Genomic DNA, 7,236 nt, shown 5'->3' with positions numbered 1-7,236 from the left:
GAGGATGCAGAAGGGATTTGAGAAACTCAACCCTGGTTGCAATGTGTGTCCTAGAAGAACCTGAAATTTATAGTGCATTCACATTTTTATAATACCAGAGAAATTATATGTTGGTCATCTTTGGTTCCCCTCCAAATTTTTTCAAAACACAAATATACATATTCCACAGTCAAAATAATTACTACTTAACTTTTCTCAATAAATCATTTAAGAATGATTGCAAATGTCCACATCATCTGTGTAGGCTCAGTCGGTATTTCTCTTAATGACAATTCCTAGATCACTGGCTTCAGAACTACAGGGGGTTCTTATTAAAATGTTGCATTCTGCTCAGCTCCCCAGTTGCCATGAGGTGAGCAGCACTGTTCCACCATAATCCCCACCATGATGTTCTGCCTAATCACGGAATCCAAACCAAGGGGGGCCAACTGATCATGGAATGAAAACTCTGGAACTTCTTTTAGGTGTCTCTATTATATATAACATCAAATTTGTGGATGAACTGGAAGATATATATATATATATATATAATGATTAAGGACGTATGCCTCTTAACATTGAAGTTGATGTTGTTATTTTTCAGCGCTGAACCTGGGCAAAAGTTTATGGGTATGGATAATACCATAGTGTCTTAGTCAGGTTGGCTGTTTAATACATGGGTGTTTTAATGACTCTATAATATAGTTGATCAGACGTCAGCTGAGCAGTGGATAAACCTGGAGATAAATGTGGGTAATGAACTAGAACTTGCAGTCATTTCATTTAGACTCAGATGTTGCTGGAGTATTCTGCATTTGAGGAAAAATAAATATTTCTAGTTTACAATCCAAGTTCTCTATTGTTCCTGAAGAAGTAGCAGCAACCAGCAAGGAGGTAGCTGTTGAAATAAAATCTGAAGAAGGAAAACAGAATAAAGACCCAGAAATTTATGAAGTAAATGAGGTTGCAACAGAGCTAGCAGACTTTGCAAATGTCCTTCCAAAGGAAGAGGAAGAGCAGCAGGTTAATAATGAGAATGGCCTCTGAGAGGAAGAGCCAAATGAAAAAAAGCAACAGCAGCACCAGGAAGATCAGAATCCTATTTTTTAAGGCAGTGATTCCAGTGGTTACCAAAGTCACCATTAAAAAAAAAAAAGGAGGAGAGGAGGCAGAACTTATACCAGTTCTGGAATGCTCATCTAAGAATAAACAAAAAAGTAATTTTTTTAGTGCATTTTAAACATGGATTCAGTTGATAAGATTTATATACAATAGATAAGCCAATGTTTTGAATGAAAAAAATTAAATGTTTTAATGCAAAATACTTACGTTGTGCCAGGTATGGTGGTACATGCTTGTAAATCCAGCTATTCAGAAGGCTGAGGTATGAGTATCCCAAATTCACGGCCAAACTGGGCAACGTGGAAACCCTGTGTCAAAAAGGCGGAGGATGTAGCTCAATGGTAGAGCATCCCTGGATCCAAGTATGGTAAAATAAATAAATAAATACATGGATATGCTTATATATACCAGTTGTTTACAAAATAGTGAACAATTGATTGAAAGTTGGAGGGATTCTGTGCTAAAATTTAAAAAACAACTGGCTCATTTGGATATTATCAATGTTATCAAAGTGCCATTTTATTGCAGATAGAATAAAATGGTTAGAGCTGCTTTCTAAAATAAACTATTAAAACTATTAGAACTATTAAATCAGAATCCCTCAGCTTGAGGCCTACACATTTGTACCAGTCTTTCCTTGTAACATGAATGCACACTAAGTCTGAGAATGACCCGTCTAAACCTTCATGTCTCCCTGCCACAAAATTTAGTGTTCTGTGGTTAGTGAAGCATCAACTTGCCATCGAGTATGTAAAATTTCACAGTAATATTTAAATTTACTCTCCCAAAGTCCCAGTTAGGTGAAAAGCAATCAATCAGTATGAAAATATCTAAATGAAACTCTAATACATAATTTAATTTATAATTCTGATTTCAAGGGGCCAACTTTTAAAAGCTCATTTGGCATTTTGTCAGCATTACCAGCCATTCCTCTGGGTGTTTCTCCTTCTCAATCTACAAAGAGAATTTGGGCCAAGCTTTAATGTGGTCTAAGAAGGTGCTCACTTCTCTCTGTATCTCTAGGGCTGTAGTGAGCCTTTTTACATAACTGATTAGAAGCAAGTACCAGGGCAGGGACTATAGATCAGTGGTAAAGCATTTGTCTTACATAATTTGAAGCCCTGGATTCCATCTCCTCCCTAACACCAAAAAATGAAAGAGGAGGAGGAAGAGCGGGAGGAGGAGGAGGAAGAGGAGGAGAGGGAGGAGGAGGAGGAAAAGGAGGAGAGGGAGGAAGAGGAAGAGGAGGAGAGGGAGGAAGAGGAAGAGGAGGAGAGGGAGGAGGAGGAAAAGGAGGAGAGGGAAGAGGAGGAAGAGGAGGAGAGGGAAGAGGAGGAAGAGGAGGAGAGGGAAGAGGAGGAAGAGAAGGAAGTGGTCCAGCTATCTCAATATTTGGCCACACCAGTTTTTCAGCATACCTTTACTCTCCCTGTTGTAAGCTGCCACTTAGCACAATCACAGAAAATCACTCTCAGGCTAAAGTTCCTTTAAAATTGTTGATTATATCTGGTTTATAGAAAGACCTTAATGGTTTTTAAAGTACTATATAATTATAGTATATTGATCCTTGTAGCATAGAATTCTATTTAATGTAGCATTTTGCTTTAAAAAAAATTACAAGGTATATGTACTCAAAATTTTTCCTAATAACCAAACTCACATAGATTCTTGTTTGGAGGATTGGAGCTAGTAATCATGTATTTCAAAAATAATAAATTACTTGCAAGCCCATAGGAAATATTACACAAAGAAAAAGGGTCTCCCCTAATTTTGAAACATAAATATACATTCCAAATTAAGCAACTCAACTATATATGTCAGAATTATTATTTCTGTTTGATATTAACTTATGAATGACCTTTGGAAAAATTCTTTTTAGCCAAATGATTTTAATTAACCCACACATACCACAAACTTTTCTGGGAAAAAAATGACATTTAGATTTGCAAAAGAAATCTCATTTTTAAAAATTCAAAAAGAAGAAAAATTCCAAGTATCACTGGCTTCTAGGATATTATCCAGGCAAATGGCCATTTTTATTGATCGTACTTTCTATGTTATTTCATGGAAGTGTTCTTTCATTCAACAGTCTTCTAGAAGTTCATTGACAGTGAAGTCAGTGAAAACAGAATCATAGAAGTTCAAGGGCAAATTTACTTCTTGGTTTTCAAGTTTGACCAATTCTCTATGAGCCAAATAATTTGAATCTAATGAGAATTAGAAGACTTTTTCTAACATCATAATCACCCTTTTCCTTGCATTTTTATATTTCTATGCCATGATGCCTAGGATCTTCAACTCTTCTGTGAGTAGAATGTCTCTTCAACTTTCCTTTTATTTCCCTATCAACTCACAAAGGGCCACAGGGAAGCAGCACAGCAAGTACTCTTCACCACGCTACCCATACCCCTCCACCAGCCACTGCCGACTTCCTGTCCTGTGGTTAGTCTTTCAGACCAGAGTTACTGCAAAGGCAGCAAGCTGTGAATTACAGATTCCACAGCCCCAAGTGCTGGGTAACATTGCCACACATTAACCAACCCAATCCCAACAGTCTATGTCAGTCCTTAAAATGTTCATTAGGTCATGCACTATTTCTTTCCAAATCACCAAACATGACTTCTAAATTACATAATGATAGTACAGACAATCCATTGCAACCCTTCTAACTCACCAAAAACACCCCACTCAAATTAAACACTCAAAATAAATGTCCTCAAAATATAATTTAAAAAAAAAACAGGTACAGAGGTATAGTTGAATAGAAAGAAGGAATCATTTCTAATGTTCTGTAGCACAGTAGATGGTTAATAGGTACAGAGGTGTAGTTGAATAAGAAATAATTTTAGTGTTTTGTAGCACAGTAGGGTAACTATCGGTGACAATTGACTATTTCAAAGTAGCTAATAGGAAAGATTTTGAATGTTCCCAACACAAAGAAATGATATATGTCCGAGGTGGTAGATATACCTGTCACCTTGATCCGATCATTACACATTGCATACACCTGTTGAAATATCACACTGTACTCTATAAATATGTACAATTTCTATGTGTTGACTAAAAAGAAATATATATTTTAAAAACAGGAGCTAATGGTTTAGCATTGTGATAAAACAACTGCTTAGCATATGCACAGCTCTGGATTCAATCCCCAGCATCCCCCCCGCAAAAAAAAAGAAAGAAAGAAAGAGATATTTAATGAGTTTAGTAGACAAAAATGGAAGTAGCATCAACAACTCTCCTAAAGCCCAATGGCAGGATAATTTCTTATTGTAGGAATCAATCTTAGGAAAAAATGTGATTGATACCATAAGCACTATGATTTGTCTATACTACACACACACACACACACACACACACACATTGCTATCAACAAGGTTCCTAGAGAAAGATGGAAGAGAAGAGAGATGAATACACATACAATAACTAGAAAGGACAGATATGACAGGTGCAAAGCTCTGTTTGGCCACAGGAGCTCATTTATAGTAGCCGATGTCTCTGTATCAGAGCAGGGTACTTGTTTCCACATGCTTGTTAACTCGAAAGCAAGCTCACTTGTCAATGGTGAAGCAAGGGGAAAGCCATTAACTGTCATGTTATGGCCGGCAGAAGAGTGAGGCTTTCATGTCAGGAAATCAGAGTGCCTGTTACTGCATTCAGCCTTCTGTGAGGAGAGCTGGGGAAGACAAACGCCAATGCAGAGCTGCGGAGATTGGCAATATTCCTGGTTAAAGAAATACAAAAGAACTTTTTCTCAAGAGAAATTTTAATTTAATGCTCAGAGTATCTTTCCTTTAGTATATTATTGTTTCTTCGATCACGAATCTGTGTAGTTAACACAATGGTCTTTCCATAATCTCTGGACACACTCCATGACACCTGTTTTAAAATAGTATTATGAAATCAAGGCAAATATACAAGCTCAAGCTGATTGATGCTGTGAATAATTGTTTGTCACCATTTGTTTGCTTCTATGAGACTGCCAAGTTTTCTCCTCTTAATTCTACCCTAGAAATTTCTGAAAGTATAACTGCTCCCCACCAATGAACCTCTGCCAGATCTATCTTGCTTTCCCCCCCAAAGTTTAGCAGCAGCTACCCTCAAGTGAGAGCTGGTTCATTTTGAGGAAAGACAATATAAAGTCCTGGAATCTGGGTCCTTGCCCTTGATTGATCTTATTCAATCACTGCTGGCAATAAGCTACCTTATAATAGCAGCTGTCAGTACTTCAGCTGTCTATGTGAAGTGTCTGGTATTCACCAGGAATGTCATAATGGTAGGCATTTACTGAGAGTACACTGATCTCTCGGGCACATTGATGCACAGGTCTTCCTGAGCAATAGTGAAATGAGATAAAATCCCAAGAAAAGGTTTTCTCTAAAAAAGGCAGAGACCCATAATGTGAACTTATAGCCAAATACAGGCCAGTTTGGTTTACTTTTTTCTACATTACCAAGCCACACTCTCCTCTACCCTGTTCTGTGGGCCTCCTCGCTAGGAGAGAGAGAACCCATACACATTCACATGTTCAAATATAGGCAAATATAGTAAAGTAGAAAATATAAACTGGACATCAGAAATTCAAAATTTGGGGAGAATGAGTATGCAACCATATAGTTTTATTGGTATATTTTCTCTTCTTATCTTTGCAATCATGTTGCTATCACTTCAAAATAACTTGCTATAATTGGAAGTTAATTTGTTAAGTGTTATAGTAACCATAATGCAAAAATGAGAATAGACAAACCAAAAAATAATAGAGAAGGAATAACAACATACTACTGGAGTAAATCACTTTAATACAAATTTGTCTATAAGAGAGGGGTAAAGAGAAAGAAACAAAAATAAATCTAGAAAATAAGTTGCCAAATAGCTATAGTGAGACCATACCAATTTGCAATTACCTGAAGTATAAATAGATTAAATTCTTCAATTAAATAGAGTACCTGAACAGATTTAAAACAATTTTAAAAGATCTAACTATCTGCTGCTTACAAGAAACCAGCTTTACCTCTAAGGATACGCACAGACTGATAATGCAGGGATGGAATAAGATATTGCATGCAAATGGATTCTAAAAGAAATCAAGAGCAGACATGCCCCTATCAGCTAAAATAGACTTAAAATTAAAAGCAGTAAAAAGAAAAAGGAAGGTCACTACATAATGATAAGAAGGTAACTTTATCAAGAGAAAATAATAATTGTAAATATATATATATATATATATATATATATATATATATATATATACCCAAGTATATAAAGTAAATATTAATAGACATGAAATAAAAGATAGACTCTGATACAATGGTAGTAAGGGACTTTAATACTCCATTTTCATCAATGAACAGGTCTTCCAGATGGAAAAATCAACAAGGGAACAGCACCCTCAACCAAATGGACCTAACAGACATCTACAGAACATTACATCCAACAACTGCAGAAATACATAATTCTTCTTGACAGCACAAGGATAGATCATAGGATGGGCCACACAGAATTTCTCAACAAATTTTTTTAAAATTAAAATCATATTGAGTATGTTTTTTAACCACAACGCAATAATAAGTATACATCAATTACAAGAAAAACTGTGGAAACTATACAATCATGTTGAAATTTTAAAAACTTACATTTTTAGAGAACTTTCACTAGGATTTCTTGTAGAAAAAAATCTGTTGAAAATATATTCTTCCATCTGTACAATCAGAAAAATGAGAAATTATACCCCAATTGATTCAAATGTATGAATTGCCAAGATCATTGTAATGTCATGTGTACCTAATAAAAAAAAAAAAGAAAATATATTCTTCCAGCTTTTTCTTGTCTGGGAAAGTCTTTATCCTTCTTTCATTTCTAAAGCATAGCTTTGCTTGGTCAACAGTATTTTCCTTCAGCACTGGAAAATCTCTCAGGCCTCTCTCTTCAGGCTTGTGAGATTTCTGCAGAGAAGCTGACTTTTGGGTAATTTGTGTCAACCCCATGTTTTGTTTTTTTCTCGTGCAACCTTAAAATTTTTCTCTTTCCTGTGAGAGCCTACCTACTGAGTTAAATTTAACTAGTGACATTTGACCTCACTGGACCTGGATATTTGTATTCTCCTCCAGGTTTAGGAAGATATTTGTTATAATC

General features: G+C 35.9%; 1 pseudogene; it reads left to right on the top strand.

Moving 5' to 3' along the window:
- Positions 1–439: 439 nt before the first annotated feature.
- LOC124083345 (DNA-directed RNA polymerase I subunit RPA43-like) lies at positions 440–1,219 on the top strand (annotated as a pseudogene).
- The last annotated feature ends 6,017 nt before the right edge of the window (positions 1,220–7,236 follow it).

This window comes from Marmota monax, unplaced genomic scaffold (assembly GCF_021218885.2).
Source record: "Marmota monax isolate L192 unplaced genomic scaffold, Marmota_monax_Labrador192_F-V1.1 WCK01_AAM20220418_F8-fsc00276, whole genome shotgun sequence".
In the NCBI taxonomy this organism is placed as follows: domain Eukaryota; kingdom Metazoa; phylum Chordata; class Mammalia; order Rodentia; family Sciuridae; genus Marmota; species Marmota monax.
The sequence above is the reverse complement of the archived record's forward strand: the minus strand, read 5'-3'. Positions and strand labels throughout refer to the sequence as shown.